Source organism: Marmota monax, unplaced genomic scaffold, assembly GCF_021218885.2.
Source record: "Marmota monax isolate L192 unplaced genomic scaffold, Marmota_monax_Labrador192_F-V1.1 WCK01_AAM20220418_F8-fsc00022, whole genome shotgun sequence".
NCBI lineage: Eukaryota > Metazoa > Chordata > Mammalia > Rodentia > Sciuridae > Marmota > Marmota monax.
Genome location: NW_026695215.1, coordinates 23,262,880 through 23,290,286, shown reverse-complemented (window position 1 = coordinate 23,290,286; position 27,407 = coordinate 23,262,880). Strand labels below are relative to the sequence as shown.

Below are 27,407 nucleotides of genomic sequence, written 5' to 3'. Positions count from 1 at the left end.
AAAAAAAGCCCTGGACCGGATGGGTATACAGCAGAGTTCTACAAAACCTTCAAAGAAGAATTAATACCAATACTTTTCAAGGTATTTCAAGAAATAGAAAAAGAAGGAGCTCTTCCAAATTCATTCTATGAGGCCAACATCACCCTGATCCCAAAACCAGACAAAGACACTTCAAAGAAAGAAAACTACAGACCAATATCTCTAATGAACTTGGATGCAAAAATTCTCAATAAAATCCTGGCGAATCAAATACAAAAGCGTATCAAAAAAAATTGTGCACCATGATCAAGTAGGATTCATCCCTGGGATGCAAGGCTGGTTCAATATACGGAAATCAATAAATGCTATTCACCACAACAATAGACTTAAAGACAAGAACCATATGATCATCTCGATAGATGCAGAAAAAGCATTCAACAAAGTACAGCATCCCTTTATGTTCAAAACACTAGAAAAATTAGGGATAACAGGAACTTACCTCAACATTGTAAAAGCTATATATGCAAAACCTCAGGCTAGCATCATCCTAAATGGAGAAAAATTGAAGGCATTCCCTCTAAAATCTGGAACAAGACAGGGATGCCCTCTATCACCTCTTCTATTCAATTTAGTTCTTGAAATACTAGCCAGAGCAATTAGACAGACAAAAGAAATTAAAGGCATAAAAATAGGAAAAGAAGAACTTAAATTATCACTATTTGCGGATGACATGATAATATATTTAACAGACCCAAAAGGGTCTACAAAGAAACTGCTAGAGTTAATAAATGAATTTAGCAAAGTAGCAGGATATAAAATCAACACGCATAAATCAAAGGCATTCCTGTATATCAGCAACAAAACTTCTGAAATGGAAATGAGGAAAACCACTCCATTCACAATATCCTCAAAGAAAATAAGATACTTGGGAATCAACCTAACAAAAGAGGTGAAAGATTTATATAATGAAAACTACAGAACCCTAAAGAGAGAGATAGAAGAAGATCTTAGAAGATGGAAAAATGTACCCTGTTCATGGATAGGCAGAACTAACATCATCAAAATGGCGATATTACCCAAAGTTCTCTACAGGTTTAATATGATGCCAATCAAAATCCCAACGGCATTTCTTGTAGAAATAGATAAAGCAATCATGAAATTCATATGGAAAAACAAAAGACCCAGAATAGCAAAAGCAATTCTAAGCAGGAAGTGTGAATCAGGCGGTATAGCAATACCAGAGTTCAAACTGTACTACAAAGCAATAGTAACAAAAACAGCATGGTACTGGTACCAAAACAGGCGGGTGGACCAATGGTACAGAATAGAGGACACAGAAACCAATCCACAAAATTACAACTTTCTTATATTTGATAAAGGGGCCAAAAACATGCAATGGAGGAAGGATAGCATCTTCAACAAATGGTGCTGGGAAAATTGGAAATCCATATGCAACAAAATGAAACTGAATCCCTTTCTCTCGCCATGCACAAAAGTTAACTCAAAATGGATCAAGGAGCTAGATATCAAATCAGAGACACTGCGCCTGATAGAAGAAAAAGTTGGCTACGATCTACATACTGTGGGGTCGGGATCCAAATTCCTTAATAGGACGCCCATAGCCCAAGAGTTAATAACAAGAATAAACAAATGGGACTTACTTAAACTAAAAAGTTTTTTCTCAGAAAGAGAAACAATAAGAGAGGTAAACAGAGAGCCTACATCCTGGGAACAAATTTTTACCCCTCACACTTCAGATAGAGCCCTAATATCCAGAATATACAAAGAACTCAAAAAATTAAACAATAAGATAACAAATAACCCAATCAACAAATGGGCCAAGGACCTGAACAGACACTTCACAGAGGAGGACATACAATCGATCAACAAGTACATGAAAAAATGATCACCATATCTAGCAGTCAGAGAAATGCAAATCAAAACCACCCTAAGATACCATCTCACTCCAGTAAGATTGGCAGCCATTATGAAGTCAAACAACAATAAGTGTTGGTGAGGATGTGGGGAAAAGGGTACACTTGTACACTGCTGGTGGGACTGCAAATTGGTGAGGCCAATTTGGAAAGCAGTATGGAGATTCCTGGGAAAGCTGGAAATGGATCCACCATTTGACCCAGCTATCGCCCTTCTCGAACTATTCCCTGAGGATCTTAAAAGAGCTCACTATAGGGATACTGCCACATCAATGATCGTAGCAGCACAATTCACAATAGCTAGACTGTGGAACCAACCTAGATTCCCTTCAATAGATGAATGGATAAAAAAAAATGGCATCTATACACAATGGAGTATTATGCAGCACTAAAAAATGACAAAATCATAGAATTTGCAGGGAAATGGATGGCACTAGAGCAGATTATGCTAAGCGAAGCTAGCCAATCCTTAAAAAACAAATGCCAAATATCTTCTTTGATATAAGGAGAGCAACTAAGAACAGAACAGGGAGGAAGAGCATGAGGAAAAGATTAACATTAAACAAAGACGAGTGGGGGGAGAGAAGGGAAAGCATATGGAAATGGTAGGAGACCCTCAATGTTACACAAAATTACATATAAGAGGTTGTGAGGGGAAAGCGGGGGAACAAGGGAGAGAATTGAACAACAGCAGATGAGGTAGAGAGCGAAGATGCGAGGAGAGGGGAGGGGGGATAGTAGGGTATAGGAAAGGCAGCAGAATACAACAGTCACTAATATGCCATTATGTAAAAATGTGAGTGTGTAACCGATGTGATTCTGCAATTTGTATTTGGGGTAAAAATGGGAGTTCATAACCCAATTGAGTCAAATGTATGAAAGATGATATATCATGAGCTTTGTAATGTTTTGAACAACCAATAAAAAAAATAAATAAATTTAAAAAAAGAAAAGGAAAAAAAATATTAAAGATCACAGAGTAAGATCTCAGACAAGAGTGGGAAGTCTACTCTCTTCTACCTAGAACTGCTGGTACTAAGAGGATAAAAATCTGATTATTTGAGTATTAGTGATAGCAAATGTGGGAGCTTAGCTGTCTTGTAGAACAACTGCACACAGCTCATGCCCATGACTATCAGAGAGCCTCGGGAAGGTAGATGGGTATGCTGATTATTAAACTCATGTTTCTCAGTTCCAAGCCCACCCTTCTACATTATGTTGTGATGCTGGGGCTGAGACCCAAAGCCACTTTTTGCTTTGCAATGGATCCCTGGTAGGCTCTGCCAATATAGATCGCTGGGTGTACTGGCCAGAGGAGACTTGTTCTCCACTCCAGTGTTTCTTTCTGCCCCCATGAGAACTAGTGATCTTCTCCCAGCAATACCTCACCCAGCAATGGTACTTCATTCTCCTGGTAGCTGCTGAATCTGCTTTGCCAATACTCAGAGAACCAGCCTCCTTCAGAGACAATAGTGAAGTCCCTTTCTCCAAGGTATAAGTTCTAGTTAATGATCCCAACTCTTTTTGCATTTGACTTTCAGCCCCAAGGACAGAAGCTGCTTCCTGCAACTGCTATCATTTTTGATACTTGATAACTCCTGTTTGCCTTTTCACATCTTTAATTCCAAGTAAATAATTCATTATATTAAATTTTCTCTCTTAAAATAATGTGCCATTTCTGTCTTCTGACTGGACCCTGATGGATATGATATGGCCCATCAGGCTAGGGGAAGATAAATAGATAAGTAGGTATTAACTCCCTACAAATAATTTCTGTCTGTTGAGGTTTTGGCATCCATAGTTCAGTAGTTAACTAGTGTGGGATGTACCACTTTCATCATTTAATCTTGATTTTCAAAATTACATTAATAGCTTATAGTCTAGGATTCATTTATTCATTCATTTAGTTTTTATTTCACACGTGTTTGTTGAACATTACCCATCAGGCACTGGGCCGAAAACTACCCACCAGGCACTGGGCCAAATACTGGGAGTTGGACAAGGAATGAGGTATGGCCCCAGCCCTCTGAATGCTATGGCACATGTATAAATGGATGTTTTGAGAAATTACACATCCTTTTCTTTCCTAGGGTACACAGGCTACTGTAGAGATGGAGGTACTAAGATCTGCTTTATTGGTTGTGTAACCTTGATAAAACTCACAAGGTCTCTGAGCTTTGGTTTCTTTAGCTACAATGAAAGTAACACCACAATGTGATAGGGTTACTGTGGAGATGAGATGAACATATACTTATAAAAGTACTGCACACAAGTAGGATTGAATTCAAAAGACAAGGTTGCTCATTCATTCCCCTTGTTATATATAATATACTCACTTAATTTACAAAGTTGTTTCACTGAAATAATTGAAATGCAACTTTATGGTAAATGATTAAATTCAAAAAGTCACACCTGGAGTTCACTGAAACAATGAGAGAAATTGGAAAGATTCTGGTTTAAAGTCAAATTAAACAAAAAAGGAAAATTACCTATATGTTATTGATGAATGTTTCTCAAATATCTACCTCCACTATTAGTCCCACACTCTCAGTGGAACATATTGTAAGATCTTAAAATTGGCATTTAAGGCCTTTGCTATCTGGTTTTGTCTAAGGAGATTTGATAATACACTACTTAATTGTCACAAGGAACCTATTAAATGGACATTGGGTTTGTCAGATTTTCATTGTTGTGACCAAAGATACCGCACATAGATAACTTAAAGAAGGAAAGTTTTATCTGGGCTCACAGATTCAGAGGTTTCATTCCATGATCAGCTGGTTCCATTGCTTTGGGCCTGAGGCAAGGCAGAACATCATGGCGGAAGGGCATGGTGGAAGAAAGCTGCTCAGCTCATTGACACCCAGGAAGGAGACAGGGAGAGAGGCGGATGATGGTGGGGAAGAGAGAGAAAGAAGAGACACCTGGGGATAAGAGAGACCAATTGGCCCCCAACCAGGCCATACCACCTATGATTTCCAGCAGCCCCCAGAAGTCCATTCATCTATCAGTGGATTAATCACTTGATGAGGTCAAAGCCTTCAAGATCCAATTACTTCTCAAGGTCCCATCTCTGAACATTGCTTCACTGGGGACCAGATCTCAATATATGAGATTTGGCGGGGGGTGGGGGGGGACATTGCAGACACAAACCATAACAGATATTATTCTTACTATATAAATAAGGAAACTGGAGGCTAAGATGTGGAGCAACCTGCACAGACTTACTTAATGAGCATGTAGAAGATTTGAGATTCCACCTTCAGACTGTCAAACTCTGGAATCCATGGGTTTTCTTCATAGTATGTGGTATCTAACCCAAAAGGCACCAAATAAATACTTTATAACTGACAAAAAAAAGATTTAATGAAGGATAGTGCATCTGAAAAGATAATGTATTTAAGAAAACATTTTTGCCTTTCGTCATTTAGAAATTTTACTGGGGTTTTGAACAGACCCTTGGCTTTTTTGTTAGTTGATATTTTCATTAGTACAGTTAAAAATATGAATGAGCTACCTTTCTATAAGTAAACAAGGTCCTATCTTGACCAACAAAGACCAAAAGCAAATAATATTTATCTAGTTTATAAAATTTTCCAAGTACAGCCAAGTGGAAGGCATGCCCTTTATATTTTTTGGTGAGAACTGTTTATGGTGAGACATTCTTTTTCTATTTCTCATTGTGTGTGCGTGTGTGAGTGTGTTATCATCAATTCTACTAAAGGTTAATCTGCATGATAACTGACAAAATATGGCAGAGACTAATGAAGCATAAGCATAACATCACCAATCAGAAAGGACAGCTAGGGACAACACAGCAAATGCTGCCTAAATCCTGGTTGAGCACCAGGTTGAAGGTGGTCTAGCAGCAGCCAGGGGCACCACTTTTTCACAAGTCACTCTAATGGCATTGTCCTCAAGGCTAACATGGTGTTGCCTGAACCATGCCATTTGTAAGTCTACAACAGACTCACTATGTTTGTCCCCTTGACACCAAAAACATCCTTCTCCCTTGCCACCTCTGCTTTAGAGTTTCCAAGCCAATTGCTAATCTCCCAGCCTTCCTTGCAGCTAGTAGTAATCAATGATGCAATGGCTATTAAGTGATCATTGAGATATAAGCAGACGTCAAATTGATCAGTGCTGATCAGTGTTCTAGAGACAAAACTATGTCCATTAAAAAAGGGCCCATACATGGATGATATAGCCATCTGCCCATTCCCATGTTTTTCTGCCTACAATGTAAACACAATATTTAGCAATTCAGCAATCTATTACGTCCACAGGGCAATGACTTTGAAAACAAAAAGGCAATGTGCTTGCTAAACATGGGGTTAAAAATAATGCATTATATATATATATATATATATATATATATATATATATATATATATTCCTGATAGTGATATGGAGCAGGTGACTCAAGACCAGAAACTTCTTATTATATGACAAAAAACAATGCTATTTGTTTAAGACCCTTTAACCCAGTTTTCTGCTATGCACAGCTGTGTTATGAAGCCTATGACATACTATGGGTGATTATTTAATAGTTATAAGTCAAGAATAATATTTTGAATAGAAGCATAGCAACAATAATATAAATAACAGTGCAGAGCTAAAAGAAAATAAAAAGTAATAACAAAATGAATTTGGTAGCTAAAATAAATGAAAAGGTCATTCAGTAATGACTCGAGGGATAAAACAGTTTAAAAAGAGAATAATTATTGGGGTTGGGACATGCAGAATGGAAAGCAATGGAAACAAAAGTTCTTAAGCAAAATGTTTATCAAAAATAGGATACTCAAATGCTCAGTGAATACATGAAATTGTTCATCTTATTTATAAAGAATATGTAGACTAAAACACTAATGGAAACATGGCATGTTGATGCATACCTCTAATCCAAGAGATTCGGGAGGCTGATACAGGAAGTTGCAAGTTTGAGGTTAGCCTCAGAAATTTAGCAAGACTCTCTGCAATCTAGTGAGACCCCATCTTGAAATAAAGGAAATAAATTAATAGAAAGGACTAGGGATATAGCTCAGTGATAAAGTACCCCAGGATTCCATCTCCAGTACAAAACCAAACCATCCCAATGGGAGAAGCCAGGGGTGTAGCTTAGTGGCAGAGCACTTGCCTAATATACACAAGGCCCTGGGTTCTAACACCAGCACTGGAATATCACTACAGACCCACCAGAATGATTAAGATGACCAATATAGATAATACCAAATTTTAGGGGATCTAGGAGAAACCATAATTGTCACACACTTCTGGTAGGATTGTATATTGGTATAAACATTGTGGAAAATCATTTTGGAGATATCTACCAAAGCTAAACATATCTCATTATATCATTCAGCAATCATACTCCTAAGTATTTATATAAAAGAATAAAAGCAATCTATAGGAATGATAATAACAACATTATTTCCAATAGCCCTAAACTGGAAACAACCCAAATGTTCATCAGAAACAGATGGTACATTAAGTGCAGTGTAGTCATACAATAGAACAGTACACAGCAATGAAAATGAATGGACTGAACTACATGTAATAAAATGAATCCCACAAATATAATGGTAAATAAAGGATATAAAAAACTAAATAGTATATACTGTATGTTGCATATTTTATAAAAGCACAAAATATTCAAGACCATCTATACTATTAAAAGTCAAGAGAGTGTTTATTTCTGGCATAGATGGAAAGGGGTGGTAAGCAGAAGTGGGCACATGAATGATTTCTGGAGTATTGATGATGTTCAGCTTCTTAATGAGGATGCTGGTTTTATAACTGTATTCATTTTCTGGAAATGTATTTAGCTATACAGTTGGGATTTATAAGATAAAAAGTTAATTAAAAAAATATCTATCAGAGGACCTTAATCCAAAGGAAGATTTGGGCAACATTTCTCATCAGTTAGATGATTCAAACAAGAAGAAGGTATATTTTGAACATATTTTGCTGTCAAGAAGAGATTCTACTAGAGAAATATGCTACAACTAGTAAGGCAAGTTTCCGAACAATAAAACACAGCAAGAGAGAGCCTCATTTATTCATATGGCCAAATACTTACTTAATGCCAACGTGGGGCCAGGCACTGTTCTAGAGGCTGGAAATTTAGTGACAAAGGTCTTGACCTCATGGAGTTACCTTGACCCACCCTTAGTTCCCAAATAAAGGATTCCTAGGAAATTGACTTTTTTATTCTGGAAGATTCCATCAAAAGTACAATGGAAACTGTTTTCTATTCCTTTGACTCTCTGAATCTGTTTCACTTGGAAAGCCCCCTAACAAATATGAACATGGGTAAGGGTGGGCTGGGTTGAGAGAGAGGGTGTCTGTCAGAGTTTGTCACTAAGCGCAAAGTCCACAAGGTGTTTGAGATTGTCTGAAAGATGAAAATGTGATTAAGTGCATGGAGAGAGTGACTGTGGAACACTATGGGAGATGTGCAGGTAAGTATGTGCCTAATGGGACTGAATACTGTGACTAACCTCAGTCTGCTTCCATGAATGAGTTTTTCTCAAGCTTCTCCATCCTTCCCCAATGCCTCATAATGGAACAGAAGCCAGCTGTCGGACCTGACGTTACTGCATTCTGTTTTTCTGTGGTGAATTCATGGGGAAAGGTCTACATAGAAGCAATTGGATTTAATCCAGGCTACAGACTGCATCTACTCAAAGGATTAGACCCTCAAAACTGGTAGTCCCTCCCAGAACATCTCTTCCTCTCACCACTGAGAGCTGTTGAGCACTATCTGTGCTAAAAATGCTCAGTAACTTGAAATCCACTGGGGCCCCCAGGATGACTGTGGACTCCCTTTCTCAAAAGATCTTTAAAAATAAAAGGTATTCTCTTCTGGAGGTAAGGCTTAGGTAGGGCTCTAGCCAAGAAGATGTGGTCCCTTTGTACAATTCCATCAAGAACCAGTCATCATCAGAATTATTATTGGGGATGGGGATTCACCCCCTTGCTAAGGTCAGTCTTATGTACAGAGTAATTTGTCTTCTTAAACAAAGTGGTTCCCTGCCTTGCTTACCTGTCAGTCTCGTTATCTATGATCTAGTTCAATGAGTGTCCTCTATAAAACTTTCCCTGGCTCCTCTTCTCAATCTAGAGTTGAACATAATTTCCTCTGACTTCTCTATCCAAACGTTTAAAGAATATTTTAGTTTGCACATCTCTCTTCCCTTGAGGACCCAAATTGTTCATTCCCATATCAAGGGACAAGAAGGGTACTTGGCATATGGTTGGGATTCAATCACTATTTGTTGAGTGAATGTCAATGATCAGATGATACTTTTAAAATGAGACTTTCAGAAAATGATGACTTTTTCCCAAAATACAACTAACCAGAAGCTGATTTAAGAAATGAGACATAAATGAAGGCATTTACCTTACCTTAAAAATCAGAAATATTCTTTTGGCTTATTTCCTTGTAAAAACTCTGCCCTGTCTGATGGACTCGGGGTATTTTTTAAAGTCAGGTATTCTACACGTCTGTTACTTGAAACTTTTACTTTTGGTATAAAGTAACAGATGTGTATAATAAGTACTTTTATAGACCTAATTGATGTATAACACAAGGACTATCAATAATCAGTACTATATTTGGGATTTGTGTGAAATAAGTAGATTAACTGCTCTTGCCACACACAAAAAATGGGTAACTATATAAGATAATGAATGTTAACTTGCCTGAATATGGTAACCTTTTAAATACATATATATGTATCCTATAACATTGTGTTATATACCTTAAGTGTATACACAAATTTTATTTTTAATGAGCTCTAAATAGAAGAGATGAGTAGAGACTTGAATATCTTCCAAAGGCTTCATGAGAATTTTCCCTCTAAGTGACCAGGAAGTTTTGCTGTTAAATAAAAGGAGAAAATTTAACTTATAGAATGTGTATAAATTAAACATCATAAATAACCACTCCAGGAAATAAAAGTCGCTTTAAACACAAAACATGTTATGACGTATTTTTTAATTTTCGTTTCTGAGTCAAGAAGCCGGCCCATTGTTAAGATGTTTTTGAAATGTAACAGCTTAACCTGCGGGTTTCACTCCACAAGAGAAACATGGCTGCTGAGATCTGGGACTGATTGGGTGCCATCATTCTGGGCTTATGCTTCTTACTGCTGGCCTGGCCCCCACAGCTCAGCTCAGCTTTGTCCCACTGAACAAGGAAAATGTTCACAGAACACTGACATAAGACAAGGTTACTCTGTGTCCACCATGGAAATAGGAATAAACTAGATTGTTCCATAATCATGTCTGAACCAGACAAAAACACAAACACTGTCCAAGCCACAAAAACGTCCAAGCATCTCCCTATCTTGGTTAAGATGAATGAAATCTACTCCTTTTCCTTCAGCTTGGCCTGCTCTTCCCTCCTTGATAATATTTAAGAAGGTTCTCAATCACAGAAATGTCCTGGCTTCCGGACAACATCCAATCCAGAGCAAAGCCACCCTTCCTTAAACCCTTCCTAAGAGACCTACAAACTGGCTTCTCTGGGGTGCTGGAGTTAACCTGAAGGTATTAAACTCTTTGGAATAAACTCTACAAGTCTACTATTATTATAGTATTTTGTTTTTCTGTCCCACCTCAGTTGAATAGAACAGTTTAGAAATTCCCAAAGGAAATGACAAGGAATAATTTTATTTATGTATTTGTTGACTTATTTTAAGGAACAAGAAAAGGGAAGGAACAACTCAAATTTCTATTTCCTTACTCTCTGCACATAAGAGAAACAGCTGTACGCATGGTGGAGCTTTGTGGGGTAGTGGTCTCACTTATTCCAGGGAAGCAATGTGTTTCCTAACATCCTTGACTCATCGCCATAATTTCTACCAGTTCTCTCCACACAAAGGTTTCTCCACGGAGCTGTCACAATATTTTTCTTCCCACAAAGACTAACAGAGTGTTTTTTCTTCTCAAGTTCTTCATGTGTTGTATAATGTGACAGGTTATTAAATCAATTTCTCTTCCTCTCTTTAAATAAAGCAAAGCATCAAGCACAGCAATCCTTCAGAATTAAAGATGACAACCTAGAGATGTTTGGATTCATTCTTTTGCTCAAACACACACACAGTTTCAGCCCACATGGCTCATGCAAAAATCACACACACTGTATTTTAGGACATGAATTAGTTTGGTTTAAATTATGTTAGCATTTTTATAATGTCACTGCTATATCAATAGTATGCTCATTAATATAAAGATGATTTTTAAAGGAGTAGGACAGAAATGTGATTAGAATCACTTAAATGAATATAAGTCATGTCCAACCAGGTATTTTAGTCATCTTTTTCACTGTGGAACTAAAAGGACCTGACCAGAACAACTGTAGAGGGGGAAAAGTTTATTTAAGGGCTCATCATTTCAGAGGTGTTAGTCCATAGAAGGCCAGCTCCATTCCTTGGGGCTCCAGGTGAGGCAGAACATCATGGTGGATGGATTGTGGCAGAGAGAAGCTGCTCACACAATGATCAGAAAGCAGAGAGAAAGACTCCACTCTCCAGACACAAATATATATCCCAAAGCCAAGCCCTCAATGAACCATTTCCTCCAGCCACACCCACCAGCCTTCAGTTACCTCTCAATTAATCCTCCAAACCCCTTCTTGCATAGTCTCCCATGTGAAATTTTGGGGTATACCTCCTCTCTCTCTCTCTTTCTTCCACGGATTGAAACTAAAGGCACTTAACCTCTGAGCAACATACCCAGCCCTTTTATTATTTTTATTTTAATTTTGAGACAGAGTCTCACTAAATTGCACAAGGTATCAATAAGTGGCTGAGGCTGGCTTTAAATCTTCCATCTTGTCTCAGCCTCCCGGGCCACTGGGATTATAGGTGAGCACCCCTGCACCCAGCAACACTGTTACTTCTTAAAATGTAAATCACTTCCCTGTCCCAAGCCTTCCAATGTCCTTGGAAGCATATATCACATATGGAGTAAAATCCCAAAACCCTAACATTGCCACAGACATGATCCTCAGCTGCCTCATCAAAATTATTTTTTCTTATTCTGGACTTCTTATTTCACTGCCCCCCCCCACACACAGCCACCCAGCCTCCCTGTTATGTTGCTGTTATGATTAGAACGCTTAATAGGAAATTTAACCTCTTAAGCTTTCAAGCCGACAGTATGGTATTATTAACTATAAGTGGCAGGTTGCACAGCAAATCTCTAGGATTTCGTGCATGGGCATCACTGAAACTTCATTCCTTAAATAGTCAAGCAAGTGCCTGTGCCATGGCTTCTGTGTTTCCCTGTGTTGGAACACTCTTTCCCTGTGTCTAGATGGCTCAGTCCTTACCCTTTCAGCCTCCGGTACAAATATTACCCCCTTGGTCCATGAGCCAAAATTTAAAAACTATTCTCACCTCTCAGTCTACACCTATCTCCCTGCTTCATTTCTCTTCATAGAGCTTGCTATTATCTAGTAGATTATACACTTATTGTTTATTTTCTATTCTCCCCACTAGCAGAAAAGCTGAGACCCTGTTATTCCCCACTGTATTCTCAGCACCCCCCCCGCCAAAGTGTCTGACATCTAACAGGAATTCAGTAAGTGTTTGCTGAGTGAATCATTTACACATACCCTGTTGGTGGGCTGGTGGTGAACTGTGGCTTACACATAGCACAAGCCACTTGTGTCACTGAATTGGATAAATTCTTTATCAAAATTATAAGATGTTGATGGAAAATTTTCAAGATAACAGATGGAGAATGGACCAAAAAAGGACCAAATATCTAAGAGAAGGAGATGATTGTGTTTGGACTTGGCATATACCACAGTCATGCTCTGGTCTCCAGCAAGGAGGCAGGACGTGGCACAGTGGGCACCAGCAGGAGAAGGTCCATGGTATGACCAAGGCATTTGGAATCTGAAGTCAGGATTTGAGAGACATTTTCCATCTACACTGCTCATGTGACTGGAAGGATTAATATTACATTGCTGAGTTGTTCCCTCTTCTCTAAACTGGAAATGGAAAATATAGTACTGACCTCAATAGGCTATTAGGAGAAATCAGTGAAAAATAGATGTGGAAGGTTTACACAGATACTAGTTGCTTTTATTTCTTGTACTTTATTATGTCTAGTGATGAAAGCATATATACTCACTTTCTTAAACTGGTATTCAAAACCAAGAGAGATTTCAATTCATATTTCCTTCCTGTTAACTTCTTCAGGATATGCATTTCATAAATTTAAATTCAGGGTAGAAAATATTTCTTTTTACAAATTCCTAGAATTGCATCTTTCAAAGTTTCAAGAGTTTCCTAAACAGGAGATTTAAATGTGCCTACATTCCTCCTATTATACTTTTTAAAAAAATATCTTTATTTATTTATTTTTATGCAGTGCTGAGGCTTGAACCTAGTACTTCATATGTGCTAGACAAGTGCTTTACCACTGAGCTACACCCCCAGCCCTCTCCTACTGTCCTTAAAGTTAATCAAGGATCATGTGATAATGAGGTGGGCTACTGAGCTAACTAATATTTCCAGGTACAGTCCAGGGCATAACTATGGCAAAAAGTAGACATTCTTGCTATGAAGAGCCAGGTCTGCATCCTCACTCTGAGACTGTCACATGTGGAAGGCCACATATAGGTGCTCCAATAGAAAATCCTAGCCTCACCTAAACTGTATGAATGAAGAATGTGTTCAGAAAATTTAAATCACCCCAGCTTTCAAGTCCTCCCAACTGAGTCATTAGACATCTTGAAACAGGAATAAGCCAGCCCATCTGTGACCTGTCTGAAGTCGTAATACAGAAGCCATGAGTTTAATTAAATGGTTGTTTCAAGCTGCCACATTTTGGGGGTGTTTGTTATATAATGGTAATAGCTGCAATGAACAGGATGAGGCAAATCTTCAAGAGGGAAAGGCTAAAATAAGTTCTCTCAGTATATATCTCAGTTTCTCAGAAGTTGTTTTGAAAAGGCTAACATTGACCAAAGTAGGAGGAAAAGTTGTCAGATTTTCTTCTTTGATACCCAGTCCCCAAACTGTGATCTTTCAACAAAAACTAGTCTGCACACTCAAAAAGAAAATATCTAGGACTTAAATTCTCAGATGAGAGAAAGTGCTTGAAATACGGAGTATTTGAAAATAGACTATCCAAGATAGGGAGTTGAACATTTCTGAGCTTGAATCAAGATAAAATATTTAATTAGCCTATAAACTGACCCTGAGAACATTTGGAGTTTCCAGAAAGGAAGAATTTTCTTGTCACTTCTCTTCTAATTCTGCCAAACAGTAGGGGCTGATTTTGGCACAGAGGTAAAAATGGGAAGGGGAGGTTATCAGCGTGGCCTCTCTGAGATTCCAAGTTTATAGATTAGAGAACACAGGCAAGTGGAATAAACTTCCTCCAAATGTATCCATCTTCTTCAAAATGCAGAGAGGGATAAGGAGACTTAGATAACTCCCCACTAAGGGAACTGAAATAGATCAAAGTAGTTAAGTCAGAGACTGGGTAGAAACTTGGAAACCTGTTCAATTTTCCTACTTAAGGTTCTTATATATATTTTTCTTTTCCTTTTATTTGTTCTAATTAGTTATACATGACAGTAGAATGCATTTTGACACATCATACATAAATGAAGTACAACTCTTCTAGCTGTATCGATGTAGAATAACATCAGTTGGGTAATCAAATATGCACATAATAAGGTAATCATGTCTGATTCATTCTACATCTCACTCCAGTCAGAATGGCAATTATTAAAAATACGAGTAATAGGGATGGGGATATAGCTCAGTTGGTAAAGTGCTTGCCTTGCATGTATAAAGCCCTGGGTTCAATCCCCAGCACCACACACACACACACACAAAGCAAGCAATAATAAATGTTGGCAAAGATGTGTGGGGAAAGGTACATTCATACATTGCTGGTGGGACTGAAAATTGGTTCAAGCATTAAAGTTCTATTTTAAATAGACAAGTAGAACTATGAATGCTTGAACCGGGCAACAGACTAAAAACTTGCCTCAGGCACTAAATACACAATTGTAGCATTATATAAAAACTTGTTCCGTATCTGAGTAATAAGTAATCTGCAACCACATTAGTTTTGTGTGCACTTATTTCTTTCTTAATTTTTATTTGTTCTTTTTAGTCATATATATATATATATATATATATATATAACTTTATATGTATACATATATGAATATATATATATATATATATATATATATATATATATATATATATATATATAACTTTTCCTTTAAACATAACAGCATTCAACATTTTTTAAGTACTTATTGTATGTCCGGTGTAATGTTAAATAATCATTAAGCATCATCTCATTTCATCCTCATAATAAAGCATGAAACAGTTTTTTTTTGTTATCTTTACTTTATAGATGGTGAAAATGCAAAGGGAAATTCAGGCATTTGCATAACCTCATACAGATAAACCCAAATGGTCTGATTCCAGAGCCTAGACCATCAGCCACTTCATCATCCTGCCAGCCAACCATTCAATCTTCACAACCACTTATAGATGAGGTGGTATAAGAGTCTCAGAGATGATAAGTGACTCTCTCAAGTCACATAGTTAACCCATGGTGAACCTCTGATCAAGCTAACTCAAGATCTAACCTCAAACTAACCTCAGATCAAGCCAGGCGGCTCTGATAAACTTCCTAAACTGACTGGCAGAATAATTTCAGATTGAACTGAAATCCAGCATGCCCTACCACACAAAGTTTTTTTTGATTATGAGATGAACTGTCTCAGGTTTTATTTCTCTTCTTATAGTATTCTTTCTCCAGGTTCTCAAATATTCTTTTAGTGGAACTGTATTTTCCCCTTTAATCCCAAATTATACATAGAACCCCAACATGCTTAATAAAATGATACTTTACTAATATAACTTTGGATTTCTATCACTTACTATCATGTCAATCAATCAGAATAATCTGAGAACAAATGATTTCCAATGTGTTGATACCTAAGCACATCTCCAGTTAGTTGATGTTTGACAAGGACGCCAAGAACACACAATATGGACAGAATAATCTCTTCAACAAATGCTGTCGGGGAAACTGGATATATACAAGCAGAAGAATAAAACCAGGACCTTATTTCACAGCATAACAAAAACCTCATAATGGATTAAAGACTTAAACATAAGACCTGAAAGTCTAAAATGACTAGAAGAAAACATAGGAGCATTGATCTGGTCAATGAAATTTTGAATATGACACCAAAAAACAAAAGCAAACAAAGCAAACCAGACAAGTGGGCTTGTATCTAACTAAAAACTTTTGAAACAAGAAAAGAAAAAGTCAGAATGCAAAGGCAAACTTACAGAATTGGAGAAAGTATTTATAAAACATATACCTGACAAAAAATGAATTTCCAAAATACATTGTGGACTTCTAAATTCAATAGCAAGAAACATAAAAACAAAAGATCAAACCCAAAAATAACCTGATTTTTAAAAATAGGCAAAGTACCTGAATAGACAGTTTTCCAAAGAAGATAAAAGACTGGCCAACAGGAACATGAGAAGGAATTCAATATCACTAACTATCAGGAAAATACAAATCAAAACCATAATGAGGTATCGCCTAATACTTGTTGGGATGACTACTATAAAAACATTAAAAATAAAGACATTGCACACTGTTGGTGGGATTGTAAATCACTGTGGTCACTATGGGAAAAAAGTATGGAGGGTCCTTGAGATATAAAAACAGAGCTATCCAAGACGCCCACAATTCCACTTCCAGGTACATATTCAGAAGAAGTGAAATCAGGATCTAGAAGAAATATTGACACTCAGGTGTTCACTGCAATATTTTTTTACAAGAACCAAGTAAGAATAACCTAAATGTCCATTGACAGATGAATGAATTTAAAAAATGAGGTATAAACATAAAGCCTTATAAAGGAAACACCTTTCAGCATTTGTAGCCTGGAAGGTATTAGGGACATTATGTTGAGGGAAGTCAGTGACAAGAGAATAACTGATCATTGCATGACTACTCTTATGTGAGGATCTCAAACAGTCAAAAGTGGACAATAAAATAATAGTAATCAGGGGGTGGGAGAAGAGGAAATGGGGAGCCGTTGTTCAACGAATATAAAGTTAGTTATACAAAACCGGTAAGTTCCAGAGATGTGCTGTACCATGCAGTGCCTATAGTTACCAATAAGGTATTATGTATTGAGAATTTTGAACTTCAGTGAACCCTGAGTGTCAGTATTTCTTCTAGATCCTGATTTCACTTCTTTTGAATGTATACCTGGAAGTGGAATTGTTGGACCATTGAGAGGGTAGATCTCAGGTTAAGAGTTCTTACCACAACAAACAAAATCAATGGCACATGAAGAAACATGGAGTTGATAGGTATAATTACTACTAGGACTTTGTTTAACAATTATATCTTAGTAAAGCTGGGGGTAAAAGAAATTTAAGTATGTATGTTTTTTTTTTCTGTTACAAATTTTAAGAACTAAAATATATTTTAGGAAATATTCTCTCTTAATTGGAATAGTGATTTCACAGGTGCACACATTTGTCAAAACTATCAACATTTAAAATGGGTTCATTTGATGTGTTTTCTATGTAAATTATATCACTAAAGTGGATAAAGATCAAACAATTACATTTTGTATGTATACTTATATTTCAAACAAATATTTGTGCTATCTCTGAAGTAAGAGAGCTTTCTCCAGAATACTGTTGGGAAATGATGATGTTCAAGCAAGCCTTTTGGTGACTTAAAATGGAAATCTGAGAATTGTCTGTGTCCTGAAGTTCAAATGAAGACAGTGAAGAATTTCAATTTTCATCCCAGGAATTTCAATGGCTAAATGCTTACCAAATTCCAGAGAGTCAATAATGAAACTTTGCAACCCCATGAACAGTGGGTGGTTTTGAAGAAGACAAAGACAAAAACCAAGTGAACAGCAGCTGAGTTTCAGCTAAGAACTGACTGTTTCCCATATGGTCTCAAAGGAGAGAAGCAAGGAGGAGGATGAACTCAATAAACTCAACCACAAGGGCCTTTTTCTCTCCAAAACTGACCTCAGGTACAGGGCTCTGTGTCTCACTCTCTTCAAAGGAAAAAGAAAGAGAGAGGGAGAGAGAAGAGAAACATGTATAAGTTAAGATAAAAAAAAATTAAGATAGAAAATTAAAGCTCATAGAACCTGGTTAGGAGATACTCCACCGTCATCATCCTTGAATGGCAGGAAATGACCTTCAAACATCCTCTTACAATCTGTTCAACATAGTCATAATTGCTATATGCACAGTTTAAATACAAACTCTTAAAACTCTTTTAAATGACATTTCTTGCCCCAGGCACTAATAATCCCACTTTCATGAAAGCAATAAGTCCAGCAGGATAAATGCATTCTGTAAAAGAACAGGCTGGTCCTTGACAGTCCAAGTGTTTCTGGAGGTGAACAGGAGGAGATGTGGACCAGGGAAATGGCATCTACCTAACCACTAGATACAAGCATCCTCCGCAGTGCCAGGCACCATGGTGGACATTGAGATGCAACATTGATAATGTTTTCACAGCTTTGCTATCCCAGGATTCACTTCCCCAATGACCTCCTGATCCATTTCCACTCCTCTGCCACTAGCCATGGGATTCTTAGTCATCTTAGTCCTCAGAAAAGTTGGCGACTGAACAACATGTCTTCAAAAATATAACATGAGCAATAATATGTTCAAACTCTTACTGAGCACTTTCTAAACATGCTATATATATTAACTTGATCCTAATTAGGTAACATTATTATACCCCTTTTACAGATGAGGGAACTGAGGCTCAGACAAGTCTGATTGATCTTCCTGTTCACACAGCTAATAATGGTTTGGTACCATCTGGTGCCACATTTTAAGAAGCAAGCATGGGTGCCTTACCTAATTTTGCTACCTGAAGATCAGGAGCCTTTACCATCAGCACTGAGATCTTCATCTAATTGTCTTAAGAAATTTAAAATAGCTTTCCTGTACAAAATATTCAGGAATCCTCAATCTAAAATCCATGGCCAGGAAAATGAATTTATTTTTAACTTTAGGAAAGAGGAGGAAGCATTCCAAAGATAGGTTTGATAGAAGTGAATGTTCTCTATGAGAGAGGGCAGCTTCCTAAAGGGCAGGAATACCTATACCATGATTTAAATGAGGACAATGACAAAAAGCAATAATTACAGGAGAAGAAAACATGTTACTTTGTAAAATTAGGGTTATTTGGGTTATTATATCTCCACAGAGAAGAAGATAAGAGGGTACAATGTTGTGTAGCTAATGTAGGCACTGGAGACACAAATATCTGAGTTCAAATTCTAATATACTTTTAATCTTGTGACCTTGAACATGTGCTTTTTCTGTGTCAGTTTTCCCACCTGTAAAATGGGCAACCACAATCTATCATATAACACTCTCATAAGGATGTGCATGTAAAGACTTAACACATGGTGCACAGCAAACACTAAGCTAAGGGTACTCGTTATTCTCAGGGGAGGGCAGCAAAGGCTAGTGAGAGCACAGTTTCTGGAGTCAGTCTGAGTTCAATTAGTCATAGTTCCTCTACTTGCTAATTGTGTGACTTTCAAGCAAGTTGCTTAACTCTTCTGTGACTCTGTACTATCCCTAATTTTTATTTGTCAGTCATACTTCCATAAAGATGGGAAAAATAAAACACAGAGAGAGCCCAATTTGTGAGGTTGCTTTGATTATAAAATATGATCATATAAATAAAATGTTTAGGAAAGTCCCTGACATATTGTATAAATAAATATTCTCAATATATCTAAGATATATCTATTAATTATTTATTATTAATAAATCACCACTATCATTAATTTAAAAAGATAAAGCAGACTGAAATTACCAACAAAAAAATGATTCTTCTTAAGGAGGTAATTATTCATAGGGAGTCCAGTTAAACATTACAGGCACCCTCTGAGACATCAAAATGTTTCAAGGTAGAGAGAGAGGCCTTCTAGTTCTTTCCTCAACCTCATCATTAAAATGAACAGCATGGGCATGTAACTATATCAAGACACACTACGAAACCTCTTGGTGACCAACACTTACTCAAATGCCCAGAATTCAGTTTTCCAGTTCTTTGGGTTAAGGAGGCAGGGAAGCCAAGTCTGTCTCTTCAGGAGACCAGACATCATCCTTTCAACTGATAAGATTATCTTCAGAATAGAAAAGAGAACTGACAACCAACCCCATATTGTGAGATTCCATTTTCGGGTATCATGAAATTAACAATTTTGAGGTTTTAATTATAAGATACTTAATTATAAGATATCCATATAAGATATGCACAGTCACATACTATGCAACCCAAAAATCTTTTTTCCCTATGTCCAAGTATATCACTTCCAAGATAGAACATAATGGATCTGTCAGTCTCTGATCACAGGAACATGACCTCAGGCCACGGGAGGAAAGATCCTTTCTCTTTCCTTCCTGACTTCCTTGTTTTCTTTTCTATTCATTGCTCAGGATAAGAATTCTATTATCACTAAAATCAACTTTTACATTTTTTTAAAGAAAAGAAATTATTCTTATTAAGGATGTGTTAAGGTAGAGGTGGAAAGCAACATCAAAGTTTTCCCAAATGGGAGTTTGATATAAAAACCACAGTAGAAACTTCGTGAACAACTGAAGAAAACTGGTTTTTTTTTTTAATCATCTGTCATGCTAAGTGTTAGCCATCAAAAACATTGCAGGTCAACAAAGTGTGAACAGAAAATCTTTTAAGAAAGGAGTTTGTCTGGGATATCCAGAGGGAATGCTTTAATTGACTTAATTTTCATTTTTCAGCGCTCATCTGTGTCCACAACTGAGAGGTTAACTGTGTTTCAGAGACTTGGCCAGAGGGGTGCAGGAGAGTATGCTAAACCCAAATGCCTCCAGGGCCCACCGGAGTGCAGAAATGAGTGATGTGGGCTGCCTAGTGGGAACACAGAAACAAACCCCTTATTCTCCTAAAGAGGGAAGCAGATAATGAATGCCAGCTCATTGTTGCCAAAGGATTAAAGGTCTCAGGTTGCCAAATTTTCTGTCTACTGAAAGAGAACAGAAATCTAGAGTTTCATGAACAAAACACCTGGATCTTTTAAGTGTTGGCAATCAATTCAAAACTTGTTAGACCCACACAATGAAAAGCCAGACGAAATATGTCTACAGGCCAGAGAGAGAGGCCACCAGCTTCAAGTTTTCAGACTCCGGTAAAGTGTGAAGAGTGTGGGTTTTGTAATCAACTAGAGTCCAGCTTTACTGCTGACTAGTTATGTGACTAGAGTAATTTATTAATTCAGCCTAAGCTTTGGTTTCCTTCCTTACTTAGTAAAGCCTACACTGCAGAGTATTTATGATGATTAGAAAGAATACATAGGAAAAAATATATATGTATAGAACGATTAACTGGCATGAACACTGAATATTTAAAAGTCATTGCATTAGTATTTATATTGCCTATGCCATTTTTTTGTAAAAATTCTTGGCTTTGGAGCAATGGAAAATTTGAGTATCTGTAGTACAGGTAAAACTACTCTTTTGAGTTCTGCCACCCCATGGACACATACTTCCTCTTCTGTCCTGCCAAGAAGGATGCTAGGTCATATAGCAACCAAACACTACATCTGGATAGGTGGAACAGGGTGGGAGGAAAGTGGGTGGACAGTAGTGAAGATAGGGAAGAGTGGTTGATTTTTATCTCCAACCCACATAAAGGTAGCCTAGGCACACTTAAGCTGGTCAACCCACCTACATTCAGGGAGAGGAAGAGATTTAAAGCAAGATCTTGTTTTGAGCTCTTTCTCAAGGACTGTTGGGCCCTCTGGCCCTCTGTCTTTAAGATGGAGTGTACACTGCATTTTCCTTAAGAAAACAAGCCAGGATTTGTACTATAGTGTTCAATATGTGCTATGGTTGCTTTCAATGTCTGTGCTGTCTTTGTTCAGGGCTGTTACGAGCAGAAAAAAAAATGTAGGTAGATAGACTCTGTGAGTATGAGGTGCTCTATGGATATACTATTATCATAAACAATAATCATCTTGTATCAGAACCCATTGATAATTGATGTGTTACACATGATCACACTAATTATTCACCAAAGCCCATGATTCATCAAAACTTGTTTTCACATGGAATTGATCCAAAGGTAATTAGTTCTCAGAATTACTTAGAGCTTCCTACGAAGGAGCTCAATAATTGAGTATTAAAATTAAGTGAGAAAAAAAAAATGGAATTAATGGCAATTGGAGCAATATCCTAAAAGTCCAGAGTGTAATTTGAATTTTCCCGATAAGGACAAGTACTCTGCCATTCGCAGGCTGTGCCAAGGGCCACAAACCCTGAGCTTGGCTCTGCTGCATGGAGGATATCCAACCGTGGCTGGTGAACTGAATGAAAGTCTTTAGTTTACAAATGTCTTTTCCTTTTGAACCTTTGAACCCCTCTTGATTAAGATGCTTAGTTCCAGGACTTAATGAGCTTTCTACTTCTCACTGGAAAATAAAAAACATTCTAAATGACCATTGTGCTTAACTATCACCATAGACTGTCATCATTATATAGCAAGCAGTGGGTACAGGGGAGAATTTGAAAATTGGGTATGATCCTAAGTTAGGGAAATTAAAGAGTAGGTCTGAAACTTTCAGTTTGGAATATATTTCTACACTGCAAGTTTTTTTTTATCCTGTCTGTAAAAAATTATGGCCATCACTAAAGATTTAATGGAAGTTTTCACCCAATAAAAATATCATCCATTTTCCATATTCTGGAAGGAAAACAAAAGCATCTTCTCTGAATTTTGGATCCTTAGACATATAAACATATGCTGATCTGCTGATCTGGAAAGAACAACCATGTGCTACCTTTCATAACAATTGATTTCCAATAGTTCAAACACACACTGACTCTCCTTGACCCTTAATACTATTAATAGCACAAACAGTCAGATCACAGGTCTGATCAATGTGTTCTCCTCCTGTGGGAAGTCAGTAGTGACCTGAGTTGTACACCAGGACATCAGAAGGCCCTGTCTCTGCTGGAATTCCCCTAGGAAAAATACAGTCCAACAAGTGACAAAAAAAGAGATGTCAATTTTTAGCTAAATCTTCCCTTGAAAATATAAGCTGTAAAATTAAGAGGTAACATTTTTTACAAAATGTTTACATGGTGACATTTTTACAAATTCCTTTCCTTCTTCTCTCTACTGCAGTCAAACGCCTGTTTCTTTTACCAAAGATGCTCTGGAATCACACTAGCTATTTAAATTCATAAATTGATTTAAAGAAATGAATTAAAATTAAATGATGAAGAATTTAGCTTTTTAGTTACACTAGCCACCTCTCAAGTGCTCAGTTACCACCTGTGGTTAGTTTCTTCCTTATTGGACAGCACAGGTCTAGAGCATGTCCACCCACTTTGGAGAGTTCTGTTGGACAGTGCTCATCTAGACACAGCCTTTCTTTGGCAAAACTTTAAAATTCTCCCCAAAAGATAAAATCACCCCGGGCGTTTCCCTCTCTCACCCTGACACCTCTCAAGGATCGCTTTCTTCTTCAAATCCATTTAGCCTCTCCATTGTTTCGTTTTTCCTCATTTAGTCAATTCCCAGGACTCCCTGTAACAAGGTTACTGAGGAAACTGATACAGACATATGCATTCTCTTAGGTAAGGATTTCTCTCAATTCTGTAATTTTGAATATAGAAAATCTCTCTAGAGATCACTGGGAGGAGCTATTATCAAATAAGCATACTTTAGGGAAAAAAAGAAAGAAAGGAAGGAAGAAAGTCTCTCTAGAAATCCAAATGTTTTCTAGGAGGTCTGTGCAGAGTAATGCACACATCAATAAATCCAGTCCCTGCCCACTGTGAATCGTGGTGGCCACATGGTTTAAACAGACTGGCCTGGGCTTCTCACTTCTAGCATAGGTATGGGGAGGTAAAGATTACTCACTGAGCTTGCATCAAAAAGTAGATGTTATCACTAAATAGGTATGCACTGATGACTCAGCAGATGACTGTCCAAATTACAGTGAGTTGTTAGGAGATTCAGGTATTGGTCATTTAGCTTTTTAACTCTCAAATGCATTCTACATCCTTTTCCTGCAAACATTGCCAACTGGCTGCAAGTTTGCCCAGTGGAAGACACTTTTGGGAGATGAGAGATCAGGGAAATGAGAGATGCCCAAGTAGCCCCACTTGCCTTCGAGGCATTTTTCAACCCTATCTGCTTCTTTTCTATCTTTCTCCCTCCCAAGGATCCAGCTTCTGCTAGACGACTAGCTGTTGGGTTCAGGTATGACCAACCCCTCATTTTGCCCCTCTTGTCCAGAGGTGTGCTGGTACATCTTTAACAACGGGCTCCCTGTGCGTGGGAAATGAAGGGTTGACTGAAATGTTTGACAATACCTGTGGTATAAGTATACCCTGGCTTGCAAAATTCCTGAATATGTAAAAATGGATCTCAGGAGACTATAGGAGCTGGCTCCAGCATAATTACTGATTCACCCCTAAACAAAATAATGGCTTCCTGTTTTAAGTTTCAACTCTTGTTGCTAGTTGCCTGAATTAAATTCTTTCTAAGAGATACCAATCATAGGCTCTGTTTTCCTGACTAACTGAACATACATCCTTAAGAGAGTAAAAATTGCTAGGAAAGTTTTTTTCTCAAAGTATCAGAATATAAATCAGCCATATGATGGAGTATGCGGGAAATCAAGCTGATGTTACAGATTAAAAAGAGTAAGACTTCCTACACAAAGGAAGCAGTGAACCATTTTACATTTTAGAATAAGTTTCTATTTTATTGTGAAATTTTTGGATGGGTAGTTGCATGTAGACCACACTTTGGGTAATGCTGAAATAGGGTACTTAGAAAAAACAATTTGGGGATGTGTATCAAAAGACTTAAAAGTGTTCTATCTTTTATCCTACCAGTTGTACTTCGATAGAATCTCTTGTAGGAACTCGTCCAAAAAGAAGGGAAAAGTTTATGCACAAAGATGTTCATAGCAGTATTAGTTAAAATCAGATATTTTTGAAAGCAATTTTTTAAAGTGAAAAATAGGAAAATAAGTCCTATGTGTAATGGAATACTATGAACATTAAAATTTACAATTATAAATATTGTACTAATATATAAAACACATATATTATTAAAAATAAAATAAGGAAAGAAAATTTTACATGCAAAAGAATCATATGATAATGTATACGTCAGAAGGAAAAAACTGAAAAGTAACGGTCAAATTACGTAGTAAAGAAAACATTAGAAGACAAATTACTTTCCCTAATGTTCAAAGAGGGACCTTTTTCAATTATGAGCATTGCATTTAGTTTTGTTAAATTAAAATTTAAAAACAATATCCACCAACAAAGTCAATGAGAATACTTAGAAGGGGAAATAGATATTACATATTAAGATACCTTGTGGATTCTGCTTTTGTTTAAAATGTAAACCAGGAGAGCCTGGAGTTATATTAAGATTAAAAATCTGCCTGTCATTGATTCTGCATGCACATTGCCCCCTTACCTGAATTGCATCTGCTCACCAACAGCTATCAAAACTCACTTTCAGAGATGTGGCTGATATGTATAGATAAATGTGCTGCCTCTTGAGTGGAGTGTTTTGATCCTTCTTTCTATCATAGTTAGAGTGACCCTTATAAGCAGGGGAGAGACTATTGAAGGCTTGAAGAGCTGTTCCCGAGGGATTCATCTACTCTTGCTCCGCTCAGTATGATTCAAACCCCTTATCCAAATTCCACGGAGTGCTTGGTTTCCTGAGGAAAGGTAACAAGCGTCCTCTGCTATACCCTCTTCCCCTGATTGCCCCATCTATCTCAGACCAGATCCTTAAAACCACTGCTGATTTAAACCAAGTACCTAGAGGCAACATCCAATGTGTTTAAATACACAAATAAAACCCAACTGCAGAATTGAACCTGCAATATTGCCACACAAACCATCAAAGACTAAACACCAGTATCTACCTACCATAAGCACAAAATAATAAAAATATGACTTTTTGAAACTCAACTTCCAGGGCTTAAATGTTAGGTTTTCCACATAGAAGCAGAATGGTCTTGAGCAAATTCTTAATCTTTCTCTCAGTTTTCTCATCTGTAAACTGTGGAAAATATCTTATAGGATTGTTGTGAGGACTAAATCACACATACAACATTTAGAAAAATTACAGGTACTTGATAAGCATTTGACAACATTTAATGAATATTATTTTTAAGTTTCTACTCCAAAAGAGAAATATTGTGTGATGTGTCCTATGTGGGGCAGTCCTTCCTGCTCTTCTCCAGAGACACCAGGTCTATATAAGCATTAAACAGAGAAGCATCCACCGAATATAGCACAGTTGATAGAACCCCACTGCATTTCTCATAGCTTTTGTCCATTGGGTCCTGATGGGTTGGAATCTACATAAGCCAAAAACAAATAAAACAAAACAAAAAAACTTACCAAAATAAACTTGAAATAAGATACCAAGTCATCTCTTGACAATTTGGGAGCCCATTGTAATTCCATGGCATTCACACCATTACCCAAGTAAGCTGTTCAGCACAAACACAGCAAGGAGTGTGTATTAAGATACACTCTGACTGGGTATCCTATTGGTGAGTCTTTGGGATTGTCTGAATGTGATCTTCCCACCTTCCAAAGCCAGTTAAAACTGCTGGCTAGTGGCATGAATTTGCAGGCACCCAGCTCTCACTTCTGCCACCCAAATCTCTCTACTCATGATTTCCACAGGTAGCATTCCTCTCTCCCCAGTTCCCAAAAACTGAGCCCCATCAACCCTTGGGGCTTAGAAGGAGTCACTCCTTCAGTCCTAAGGATGGTCCTAAGGACCATCATCAGTTTTGAGTTTCCATATGGCTCTTGTGAATGCCTGGTTTTAGATCAGCAATCCTCTTTAGAACTTACGTTTCTCCATAGACCTGATTCATCCTGTATCAGGTCCCCTCCTGCTATCCTTCTTATGCTAGATCAGAGGACTAAGCACTGGTCTTGGTCATTAGTCTTCATCCTTAACAGCTACCCTTGGACAGCAAGTGCTCCAGCCTAGAATCTCGGGACCAGAACTTGCCCCCTGTCCCAACTGCAGATTAGTAACAAGGACTGACCTGCTCATACCAGTCCTCCTAGTTCCCTCTCTCAATTCAGGTCCTACAGAAAACCCAAACCAAACCAAACACAACCATTTACTGTGCTAATTCCATCTGAGTAGTCATTTCTCTACCAATGCCCCGTATTTGTTTCCTCAGAGCTACCATTCCCAGAATTATAATTAAATCTAATCTAAATTCTGCCTTGGCCACAAGCCTTTATCTCTGGAACCAATTTTTAGAACATCAACTTTCTCATCCCAGCCCAGCCTGGGGGCTGTTTCTGACCCACCAGCTTCCAATGACCATTTGCCAACAACTAGGCTCAAGACAAAGAG

At 37.5% G+C, this 27,407-nt stretch overlaps 1 protein-coding gene across 2 annotated transcripts in view; it reads right to left on the bottom strand.

Moving 5' to 3' along the window:
• Cpne4 (copine 4) overlaps positions 1–27,407 on the bottom strand; it is a 448,194-nt gene that overhangs the window by 304,841 nt on the left and 115,946 nt on the right. The window lies entirely within an intron of this gene.